General features: G+C 29.2%; 1 non-coding gene across 1 annotated transcript; it reads right to left on the reverse strand.

Moving 5' to 3' along the window:
* Positions 1 to 5,601: 5,601 nt before the first annotated feature.
* Trnae-uuc (transfer RNA glutamic acid (anticodon UUC)) lies at positions 5,602 to 5,673 on the reverse strand. Its single transcript has one exon. It is a non-coding gene; the product is annotated as a tRNA-Glu (tRNA).
* Between the last annotated feature and the right edge of the window lie 8,307 nt (positions 5,674 to 13,980).

Below are 13,980 nucleotides of genomic sequence, written 5' to 3' on the forward strand. Positions count from 1 at the left end.
AAAATAAACTCATAAAGACTGTATTGAAATACAACTACATAACACCTACTATAACAATTTATAAGGATACAAAACTAATGAACCTAACTCAAATCTATAGATACGGCACCTGCATTCATATTAGAAAAATCCTTACAAAAGATATACACTCTCAAATTACTTTCACGAAAAAAAAAAATTCATAAGCGAATCATTAGAAATGCTAATAACATATGTTTAGGCCCATCAAGGACAAACTATGGCAAGAAAAGTATATTGTTTGAAGGAGTACGCACCTACAATAATTTGCCGAAGGATATCAAAGATATGAAATCGCTACATAATTTTTAAAAGTGTCTTAAAAGCCACATTTTAAAGGATTCTTCTTAAAATTCAATTGATTATTATATAAAATTAATCTAAATAAATAAACTTCTAACTAATATAATATATTACCTAATAACACTACACTACTCCTAACTTAAAATAACATCACTTATGGATATATCTTATGTAAAATAACTACTAAAACTACTACTCGACTATGTATGTATACTAAGATAATAATAATGTACCAGAGAATACTGTTAATGTACACTTATTATACATTTTACATATGACAATAATCATGTAATATTAAATTAGTTGATTTACATATGTATATTTAAAAGCATTATCGTAAATAAATACACGCAATATATATTGTGCATTGCCTGTCTATATAATGAACAATTGCACACCAAAATTTAAAAATATAAAATTTAAAAACATCAGATGAGTCTAATGTCACCTCCCTTACTTGTCATTACTTTGTATACGCACTACATTTATTCATTTTTTATGTTTTATTTTTACTAGACTACCCTACTCACGTCACAAACTACTCGTACTTGCTTGCACTGTAAAGATATTATTATTATATTATTAGGTTATTATAACATTCATTGTTTTACTGTGTACGCCTATTCGATTTAAACATTTTTTTTATTCTTATTGTTCTGTAATTTTCTCTGTAAGTGATTTGAATGTAAATCTTTTGAGAAAATAAATGTATTTAACCGTATATAGCATATATTTACTATTTTCTCGTCTGCCTACCTATCATATGAAAAAAGTACATCTCACCTGATTACGATTTTCTCTTCTTAAGAACCTAATTCCTCATCAAAGTTTTACTAAGAATACTCAAGTCAAGATTTTAAGACAAGACAGTTTCTTTATTCTTAAAAGTACTTTTTATGTAGCTTGTTTTAGAGTGAGTTGTTCGAGATAACACCCGTTTTATTACCTCTACTGATAATAAGGCTAATTGTTTTTGTCGAGGGAATTAATTGAAATTCAACGGGGGAAAGTCACGCAGTTACTATTTTAGCAACATTTCCTCGATTCGATTCCTTTGATCTTTAAATTTGTTTTCAAATAACATTGATCAAATTATAGTAATAATTTTTTATTTGGTACTTGTATGCTCATAATAGAACGATATTATTAACGTCATCTGTTTCATATGTTTTCTATACTCTCTAGAATCTTTGATTTTCAATTGGTTTAAGGTAATGTAATTATTAAATTACGTATAATTTATAAATTACTTATAAGTTTCTAAAATGTTAAATAAATAAATACAAATCAGTCTGCTTGCAATATTAACATTTAACGTGCAGACATTGTTAATTTTAAGCTGTGTTTTTATTATTAAAAAAAAAACATGATTCATACCGATACCATCTTTTGTTTTCAAGACAGGCGAGATAAAAAATCACTTTAAATATATTCATACATAATAATATATGTATGGTAAATGGTTCTCTGATTATAGATGGTACTCTCGAGAAACCATCTATAAACAGAGAACCAAATCTGGGAACCTTCCAATGGAGATTTACTAAAATTCTGTTTAATATTAAATTCATTTGTAAATATGTATATTTTATGTTTTTTATTTATTTATTGTGTTTTTCACTGTAATTTAATTTCAGGATATAATATTAGTAAGGGTCCAATGGATATAGTGATTGTTGTTCTTTGTCAAAATTTTTATCTCTGGAATACATTCTTATGCCATTATTTGAACGATTCCTTTATATGTTTTGTTTATTCAATAAAATAAATGGAAAATATTTAAATAATGTATGAGTATAGAGACTAGTGTGTGTGCTTGTATACTTGTGTTTGTACAAATCGTCTATGCTTTTGATATTCGACACTTTTCTCGTTTTATTATAATAAGAATTTGAAATTTAAATTTGAAATATAAATTTAGATGTTTTCATGTAAATTTTACATTGTATAAATTAAATTGAAATACAGTATAAGCAATACTTATGCATAATTAATAATTGATGCAGTTTCGTATGTAAAAAAGGACTTAAATGACAATAAACTATATAGGTATTATTTAATAAAAATGATTTTATTTTAATAAGTATAATAAATTTTTGGACGAAATGAAAAAGTCATTATTTTGTTACCAAAACGCATGAATATCCTCTTTTCTAATTAAAATTAAGAATATTTAGTTTGATAAGAAGTGATGTATTGATATTTTAAACTAGTCTGGGTTTTTCAACTGACATATCTCAAACAATGAGATATTCCGTTATTTATTCTCAAAGCATTGTTTTACAAGGTTGTAAACTTTCATACAAGAGACAACGTGACTTGTGCTCAAAATTGGAATACACACTGTTACTTGCTTGAAACTATGAAGCTGTCTTATTAACGCTGTCTTACAGTGTTCAGAAACTAATTGAAAACCTTCACTTACTTCATTTCGATTATTTGGTAATTAAATAGATTTTAATTATATACATATTAATAAATAGTTACTGTGTAATGTTTTTATAGGTAGGCGGCTATTTAAAAAATATTAACCACTTCATACAACACTAATGCACCACCAACCTTGGGAACGAAGATGTTATGTCTCTTGTGCCTGTAGTTAAACTGGCTCACTCACCCTTAAAACCAGAAAGCAACAATACTAACTTTTAATGCTTAGCGGTAGAATATCTCATGAGTGGGTGTTACCTACCTAGATGGGTTTGCACAAAGCCCTGCCATCTAGTAAATAAAATAGTATTACAAATTATTGCCTTTAAATAACCCACTTTCTCTTTTTGACAATGTTCGGATTTTATTGCATAATGCTGCTCTAATGTGGTTGGGGAATACAAATGTGGTAGCTTTTGCGGTATGATTGATGTCACAATCTTCGGTTATGAATAACGTTCTCCAACCGCTAAGCTATCTTGGTTACATATTTATTCATTATTATGAGACAAAAAATACCGAGAAGGTGATCATAATAACATTAACAAAATGTATGATTGTTAGCCACGAAAGTTATGGGCAAAATTTTTTCATTAAAATGGCCGCCCAACTTTTTTGGCTACTTCGAAAACTGACTTAGAAAGTCTTGCCATTTAAGGTTCCGCTTAAAATCTATTTTTTTATATGGAATAGGAAGGCGGACGAGCATGTGGGCCACCTAATGGTAAGTGGTCACCAACGCCCATAGACATTGGCATTGTAAGAAATATTAACCATTGCTTATATCACCATTACGCCACCACCTTGGGAACTAAGATGTTATGTCCCTTGTGCCTGTAATTACAATGGCTCACTCACCCTTCAAACCGGAACACAACAATACCAAGTACTGCTGTTTTGCGGTAGAATATCAAATGAGTGGGTGGTGCCTACCCAGACGAGCTTGCACAAAGCTCTACCACCTCTTTTCATCAATTACTTCTATTATATGAGAGTTAAATTAAAACTAAAAATGTATATAGGCAGTGGTGTTCACTTAAAATCAGGTGGCCCAATTTTCCGCACCTATAACATAATAAATATACATAAGACATGATTAAAGTTAAAGCTACGATAATTTATAAGAAAATCTTACTTTCGCTTGACTTAATACGAACGTCATATCAATAGAACGATCAATACCGTGTGCTATCAACTGAACACCACGCTATCCGACAGATCATTAATTAATCTTATAGAATGGCTTACATAAGACGATATTGCTGTTGAATTATTAAAAATAGGAAACTTTAGCTGCGAATCGATTCGTTTCATGTAAGCGTCATATTATATATAAATATTGCGCTCGAATTTGACCTTTATAAACACTTTAAGAGCACATCCACGCCTAGGAAAGTCTTAATTACTGTAGGGGCTTAAGCGACTTATGAATATGCTTAGCGAATTGTCATTTTAAAATACAGCATTCTTGCATTGCAGAAATATTGAATATTTTAAAAATGATTGAAGAATTATTACGTAACTCCGTTTTACTGATACTATTCGTTAAGGGTCTATATAACCTCAAATGGCTTTGTTTGCAGCATTGTAAATAGTCCCGCACGGATGGCCACCGTGGCCGTTATCGGTCAGAATGACATCAGTGACAGCTAAAAAAAGTAATTTTATTATTCTTAAAAGATGAAATTTACACGTCTACCAAAATTACAAATTGTCCTAATAAGTTAATAGAAAAAAATATTTCCTATATTCAATTAAGTTCATACTTTTTTCTTCCTATAGGAAAATTATATAGATGTGCAATGCGCAGTTTCATAGGCGGTATTACATAGAACAAAGAGTATAAGGGTGTCGCTATGAATTAGAGATGGCGTGCTATGTACTAACTAAAGTAACCCGGAGCGGAACTTGAACGACACTTGACGACGTCTGTGTCCCTATTTTATATTGAATCTATATTTAGAATCCTTTGTATCGCGATTAGAATATTATTCGCACAAGATTTATGTTACAGCCGTATGTAGTGTAAATTAACTTTTATTTAATTAATTATTGGTAAGCTGCTTTACGATAACAATCTATTTACTTTATTTTGATCTTGTTTTTATTTTTGTTCTACAAAGATATTAAATCTATAATTCAATGGTATAAAGGCTTTAAAGCTTTGCGAAAAGTATAATACTGTAAGGCGTAAGGAATGTTTAGTAGTTTGCACTTCTTGCCATAACATCTATGCGTGGAAGTGGACCATTTGCGAAAGTAAAATTGTTTTTACTTGTGTGTGGCTATGGCTTGTTCAATTTTCGCTTACGATTATAAGTCATTAGTGTAAATATATAGAAGTTAAACTAAATATGTTAGTGTTAAAAAAACTTTAAATTTCGAACTGTCGAATTGTCATTTCGAACATATTGGACGTATTTATTTATAGGAACATTGTACTAAAATAATGTAATTAAATACAATATTCTTTTAGATTAAATAAAAAATAAAAGTAATCTTATAGAGTCATGTACTTCGTAGTCGTATTAAAACGAAATTGCTCCTTAAATAAAAAGATGTGTACGGTTAATTCCCGTAAACCTCTTTTATGAGGGATTTCGAGCAAAATATTCTTTTCCCTCGGTCAACGGTCTCCAACAATCCTAAAACTACTACTATTTGGGATTTAAAAAAAATAATTTTGTAAATCTTAATTTAATTAAGAAGACTTACTTGAAGTTAAAGTAAATATTTTAATATATTAATTAAAATATTGTTTATTAAATATTATATATATATAGAAATTATTTTAATTAATATATTATATATACTTTAAATAATAAAAAAAATATTAAAACATTAAAAGGCTTCCCGTACCGGGAATCGAACCCGAGCCTCCTGGGTGAAAGCCAGGTATCCTAGCCACTAGACCATACGGGATATGAGATGAACAACGAAGTTTTTAATCAAATATTATATTATATATGTAAATTTTTATTTATAGTATTATACACATATATTGTCGAAGGTGCCATAATTCTTACATAAGTCATATATAATGATAATAAGATTAAACAAATATCATGTTACGCACAGCTATAAAGATAAATATATAATGTGTCTGATATAGAGCTGTCACATAGCAGTTATAGAACGGTATCGAATATATTTTGTCAATTACAATCCTGTTACACATTGTAAAAAACGTTATCATTAATTAAAATACCTAACTACTTAAGTAGGGCTTTGTGCAAGCCCGTCTGGGTCGGTAAAACCAACTCAGCAGATATTATACAGCCAAACAGCAATATATATTATCGTATTATTGTGTTCCGGTTAGAAGGGTATGTGAGCCGATGAAACTACAGGGAAAAGAGGCATAACATTTTAGTTCCCAAGGTTGGTAGCGTATTGGTGAGTTCTCGAAGCGCCAATGTCTGTGGGCGGTGTTGAACACTTATCGTCAGGTAGGCTTTGTGCCAGTCTTCTTATCTATTTTCGATTATTAAAACTCCAGTGTTGGTTGAAAGATGAAGTAGAAAGATGTTGGTGGAGCGTTAAAAACATCTGACGAATCGCAACAAAATCTTGCATATTATTGCTTTATTAAATCTTATATATACTGTTGGTTGATTTTTAGTAACATTTTATATTTGCAGTGTAGCATCAGTAAATTTTATAAGTAGTAGATAGTAGTGTTTATTTTTGTTTTTTTTCCGTTTTCTCTTTTTTTTTGTAATTTTGTATATGAGTATTCTGTTACTTAAATAAATAAATAATTATTATCATTATTTTTATCACCATTACAATACAGTTATTATGTTCCATTAAAGAAGTAATAGTAATATATATTTTTGGAATATACATACTTCAATCTCTAAGAATTTAAAATGGTATCAGGAACATACTAAATCCCACGAAATTACAGAAAAACTTGAGTATTGTTAATGAAGCGGATATTAAGCCTATTAAATAAGTCAAATACCTATTTAAAAGACTTTTAATATCCGTTTTACAAAATCTTCGTTTAATCAAAAAGATAAACAAAACAAATAAGAAAATTAAAAAAAAAGTAATGTTATTTTACTAATGAGATTTTTTACTTCTCCTAAAATATTATATTTTTATCTTATATATAATGTTTTAGAATTTTTGATTGGTTGGTATTTTTATTTTTTATACTTCGGAACAAGCTTCTGCATTCTAGGCCATCTATACTGCCATTTTTCCATATATATTGGTATATTTTCTTGTAATATTTCGAAATAATGACAAAAGTCAAATATTCAAATATGACCAAACACTGAACGTTCATTGGTCGCTGATTGCGTCATCCCTGTCATCGACCAATGATCATTAAGTTTAAAGTCCAATTAGTTAATCTGACTTTTAGCATTTCAGAAACAGAGCAAGCTTGTCATTTTTCATCGTATAACAAGTTTGTCTAATTTGTCATATTTAATAATCATCTTTTTCTTTTTTTTTATTCATGTGGGTCTCTCTAACGCCAACCCTTCTTAGGAATGCTTTCTGTTGGGTTGATTATCCACCATCATTAGGGTAGCACCTCGTAAAGGGCAAGTACGAGTACTAACGGCTTTAATGGATGCGTCTAAAACATATTTTTCCCTTAGTCTGCTCTAATGATACCCACGGGTTTAGGTGTGGCTTTATATCCGCCGGAAACAGTACGGACATTGCAAGAATGGATAACTTTTTATTGTTATTATATTTGTATTTAACTTTAATAGAACAATTGTGTGTAGACACTATAATTTAAATTATTTTTAGCAGTATTTGTTCTATAAAATATAGACATACATAATAAATATAGTCCACTTTTTCCACCATGTCCAATCCACATGGGATCTACGATAGTATGGCCATTGTGCCAATAAGTATACGGGCTCACTGCCTCTAAGCCAAAACACAACTATACAGCGTTCTTAACGGAAAAAAAAAATTTAAGGGACTTTTGCGTGCGCTAAGCTACTATTGGTCAAATTTTATTAATTTCTTCTTCGAAATCTTTTGGTATTCGAAAACGAGATTGGTACCTGATTAAGATAATAATACTCTTGATCATTTACGAGTTTATAGGGGATAATCGAGTAATGAATATGTGCTTAAGTAGAGCAACCCTGAAATGAAAAAAATGACCTTAAATAGCAAAATAATATCTTAAATAATCCAACCAAGCGGTGGATTTGTCTGAAAATACCCTCATTTATGTGATAGCCTACGATTATCGTTGGTTTACTTTGGTTGGTGTGCTTATTTCATTATATACGTAATCCTTATATAAGCAGTGACCTCGGATTTCGATGAAAATCTACTAAATGGCTTCTTCCACGTCTTTCTCCGGGTTTTTTTCTGACATTCTGACAGATTCGCTAAATGTTTTTCTATATATTACGCCTATTATTTTTAGGAGTAACATTGGTGATTTCTTTACAAAGAGCTTATTAAGACGATACCGATTGGTGAACATACATGTAAACATTTCCACTCTATATTCAGGTTACTTTACAAGGATTTTCCTGGTACCGAAAAACGAGCTGAACTGTGAACATAAATTATGCACTTCAAATTGCCAATGCGCTGATTGAAAGTGGACTAACGCGCTAAAAAAACGAGTATGATAATTTTACTGTTTCTATTTTTAATTTTTATCTTGTATGAGTCGAGATTTTGATGTTTTGTTGTAAACATTGTCTTTAAATATAATAAGAAGGAATAAGAATTAGAATTTCGTGCTTATTTATTCAAAGGAAATCTGTCTTATTTGATCAGGGCATTTAGAATTTTTCTTTACACTACACTAAAACACTTACTAACCCCTAAAAAGTTAAACAAAGTAGTAAAAAAACGGCCTTATGAGTGATTTTTATAAAAATGTAATTCTTTAATGTAAATAATTATGTAAAGTAATTACATAATTTTTATTATATTAACATATTATTATTACATAATTATTTATATTATTATTACATAATTATTATTATATTTAATATTATGTACAAACAAAAAATGAAAATAACTACTGTACAATTAATCGTGACCGCGTGGAATGGTGACAGAAATGCAAGCAGTATTTTCCTTTTGAATCGCAATTCCTATTCTCTGGGCGAAAAATGAACCAGGCCTCCTATCCCCAGTAAAGACAATACTTACTATTATTTTCTTTTAACAATAATATGGATATACGTACTATACAGTTTTTATGTGTATAATAGCAATATACATACATATATGTATAAATGTCTGTATATAATAACTATATATTATAAGGATGATAAAATTATGATACTTTATTAAGGATGACCTTTACTGAGAGGGATAAATTGGTAAATTAGTTAAACGTGTTTAGAGAAAGTTACTACCGGAGTCTTAATGGCCGAATAACACAGATAGAGGGTCTTGGGTTTGCATGGGCCCAAGTAATTGCAAGTAAATCTAAGTAAGATTGACTGAGGTCAAATAACAAAGTTCAGTACGAGAACTATAAGTAAATTAATGACGTTATGTTAAATACAAGACAACGATGTTGGTAAGAGTAAAAGATTTTCGCAGTTTATGTATATTATTATAAATACTATATGAACTTTTTTATGTTGTATCAAATATTAAGGGACCAAGTTAAGAAACTTTTAATAAAATTTTTGGCAAAATACTGTTTATCAAACATTTATTTTATAATTTTTATTTTTGTCATCAAGCAATACGGTATTCTCGACACTGTGATTATAGCATTTACTGATTAAGCCTCGGGTTCTGTTAATCCGACTATCTTGGCACAAACATGTCGGGTTTTACGATTACATTACAAAGACGCAAGTCACGTGTATAAATAATTACAGTAATTTACCGTATTGCATTCAAGAAATTATACAAATAATTTAATTACATACATTATACATACCATTAATTTTATTATAAGAATATAAGGGAGCCATAGAAGATCAACGTAGGTGACATTTTTCATCTCGAAAAATTTGTAGCGAATTATAAAAGCGGTATATTGGCAAAATCCGGGCCGCTATATATAGGTAGGTAGTATACTATTTATTTAATATCTTTGTTTTTTCACGGGTAACGCGTATAAAAATAACTATACAAACCATACCACGAAAACGGCCAACGCACTCGAAACCTGAATGAAATTTAAAATTATTACAAAATTGTGTAAAAATTGTGATTTTTCCTTCATACTTATACGAGCTTGTCTAGCATGATCAGCTAACACATCTCATAAGTTATTGATCATTATAACTATTATTCATTGATAAAAAGTTTAGACAAACAAGTTTTTGATGACAACCGCATACTACAACATCCTGGGCATATTCAAAAAATTTACTAAAAATACGTTAAAAAAGTAAAAAAATATAACGATACTATGGGCTTACTGTGGAAACACACATTTCAAGACTGTAAACTTTACGCAGTATAATACATAATAAGCTCAAAGGCAACGCAAAAGCGACTGCAGAGAAAATAAAAGAAAAAAGAGATTTATATTATTATTCTTATATGCGCTTGCGCATTATGTATTCATCGATAATTATTTACTTGTTTAACTGAAATTAGACTGAAGAACTACAGATAATATGAAATACAGATAACTCATAAAAAGAAAGAAACATATACTATAATCATCATATTAAAGTCTATCTAAAATTGTTTAAAGATAGAATAACTTTAAGAAAAATTATCCATATATATATATATATATATATATATATATATATATATATATATATATATGGATAATTTTTCTATTATATATATATATATATATGGATTGTATATATATATATATATATATATATATATATATTATCAAAACAATTAATTATTGTTACAGCTACTTTATTAACTATTTGAATAGTTATTAAGATTTATGTCTCAAGGTTTTAATAAACCCAGTGCCTTTATGAGAAAAGTATGAGTAAAAATTATAATTATGTCGACTTCGGTCAATTCAGATATCTATAATTAAAGCTGTCTTAAAAATCTGTTATGATTGAGCTCGCAGAAATTATGCACGATTATCTTGAGCACTCTGCGGTAGATTAAAATGTATGTTCGTGACAGAATATATATAAAAACTTTGTTAACAAGCTTGAAAAAGTATAAATAAGTATCGTTTATAAGACCGAAGTTTGTATAATTTCAACTGTAAGATAATATTTGAGAGTTTGCTTATTACAGCTAATTCTGAATCTTGAATGTTAGTTTCTTATTTGAAACTAACATTCAACTTTAATACGCTGCAAAATGTTGTGTTTAAATTTCTTTTTTTTTTTGTCCTTTGAATAGGATCTTGGTTACAAACAGTTTTATATATATTTAAATGGTAACTTGTCTGTGATTTATTAATATAAGTAAGTAGTTCTAACCTCTCTATTTAAAAATTATTTTATACACACGAATTCACTATATACAACACAAAAGCCAAAGGCGGCCAAAGGTTAAAAAAGTAAGCAAAGTAGAAAGTCAAGAATATATTTTATTACAATAAAAGGAAAAAATCATTAATGACGTAAGCTAGACTAACGTAAGTGACATAATTACTCGTAAAATGTTTGAATTAGTAGTATTGCCAAAATTCTTACTAAAAGCATTGGTTTTATCTATTAATGAAATATTGATAACAAAGTTCTATTAGAATCTATTTATTTTGTGAAACATAAATATAAAGCTATAAGATTTAGGTATAGATATTATTAGTGGAAGCCTACAAATATAAAGTCCTAAGCCCAGATTCAATGATATCTATTTTTTAGTAGACTAAAAAAATTGTACCCAAAATTGTACACGGTGAGTCTAGACAAAAAAAATCCCCATTGGATGAAGCATGCTTATTTATAAATGTCACTCACTCATAGCCCCACAAAGTAAATAGTCCCTATTACTAAGCCGAGATGGCCCAGTGGTAAGAACGCGTGAATCTTAACCGATGATCGTGGGTTCAAACCCGGGCAAGCACCACTGAATTTTCATGTGCTTAATTTGTGATTATAATTCATCTCGTGCTTTACGGTGAAGGAAAACATCGTGAGGAAACCTGCATGTGTCTAATTTCACTGAAATTCTGCCACATGTGTATTCCACCAACCCGCATTGGAGCAGCGTGGTGGAATAAGCTCCAAAACCTTCTCCTCAAAATGAGGAGAGGAGGCCTTTAGCCCAGCAGTGGGACATTCACAGGCTGTTTCGGATTTCGGATATATCCTCATATTATATAATTTAAATAGCAGTAGTTTTCGTGACAGAAAAGTGTTATGAAGTATGATGTAGTGAAGCTAATGAGGTGTTTTTTTCGAACACCATATTATACCGTTAGAGATTGACTATCATTACATTTTACATTAATAATTTTAATAATATGAAAACGTAAATATACGTAAAGATATCATCTATTTATTTTATTACGTTCATCAAGAATTACTTACACCAAATTATTGATTAAATACAAAATCATCAGCTGTACAGTAATAGTGTACAACAATTACTTATAGATGAGCTGTATTATATATAATATTTACATACTGATACATACATACATAATTAAAAATACAGTTAAAAAGTACATATTTATGCTTAACTTATATAATTAGAACAAAAATGTACAAGAATCCACTTAAAATAATAACCAATCAAAAATAAATATCCTGTTATGTATTTATGAATAAAAGTATTAGTTTAGTTTTATTAATATATAAGTAATTCCTTGTGATTGCTAGCCATAATACATGCATTAAAAATAAAAAGTAAAAAATTTCATTATGTAAATAAACAAATCAAACAACATGAAATGAAAACAATGGAAAATGCATCAACATTTTCATTCACACTGCTAGTCTATGTTGTGCATATATATATATATATGTAAGAAATAATAATTAATCATTATTACTCCAATGCCGCACCAACCTTGGGAACTAAGACGTGCCTAAACTGTCCCTGTATTTGAACCGGCTCACTCACCCTTTCAATCGAAAGACAACAATACTAAATGTTTGGCGGTAGAATATGTAACGAGTGCCTACACAGACAACCGTGCACAAAGATTTACCACCAAGTAAATATTTTATCTAATTTATATAAATAAACCACCAAGTAAATATTTTATCTAATTTATATAAATAAATGTTGAAATATATATTTCATTAATAGATTTCGGTACTGTTCGATAACCAACAAAGTTAACAGATGTATGTATATTCTCATGGAAAAGGTTTTTGTATTTGTACCTCACCAATATATTGGGCTGCAGCATATCCACTTGTAAACTTACCGGTTAAACCGGTTGCTATGACAATTGGTATACATGCACCGACCGGACAATATTTGCTACGTTCTGGACTATTATAATTACTTAACTTTGCCAAAATAATGATATCTCAATATTATATCAAATCACTGCGATCATAAAACCAATAATTATGTTAAAGCTATTATTTACTGATACATAAACTCTAAAAATATAAGAAATGAAAATGTTTATCTTTATAATATTAGTATGTTTTCCACGTAAAAGTGACCCTTCCATTACACTATTTAAAACAATGAAGGGGGGTCATTTTCTAATTTATAAGGATGATTATACGTTCCTGATCTATTCTGATTCAACTTCGACCGAACCGCAGTTTTATCGTTGTGTTGGTAGAATAGAAAAACGATTAAACGTCAACGATTACGTTTCGATTGCGATAAAGTGACAATTTGTTAGTAGAATTAAAACCCCTGTTAAACACGTTAGTCGTGAGATCGTCCGACATAATAAAAACAATCGTTAACAGCTTAAAAATGAGGGTACGATGCTTTAGATAAAGGGTTCGTAATGTATAATTGTATTTTCCATAATTTAAAATATTTTTACAGTAAATAGAGGATTTATGTCGTATTAAAGAAAAGAAAAACGTCTATTTTGGGTTTTATGTCTTTTATTAGATTCTTAATACCAAATCCATTAATATATTTCATTTTATTTGAAGCAAATATTGTGAATTAAATATAATTATTATGATAAGATAAAATAAAACAGAACTCCACGTTAGCAGTAATAAGAATAAATTATTATAAACAGCTATAATATGTTTTCAGTATTTATATTTTATGTGACTGTAAATATCTCGTTGGCATCCACTAGAACAGATATATAAGGACGCCCGGGGTGTTGGATTCAAACCCCAGGTCGGGACAATAAAAGTTATTGGGTTTTTCTGCCGAAATATATCA

Source organism: Nymphalis io, chromosome 6, assembly GCF_905147045.1.
Source record: "Nymphalis io chromosome 6, ilAglIoxx1.1, whole genome shotgun sequence".
In the NCBI taxonomy this organism is placed as follows: domain Eukaryota; kingdom Metazoa; phylum Arthropoda; class Insecta; order Lepidoptera; family Nymphalidae; genus Nymphalis; species Nymphalis io.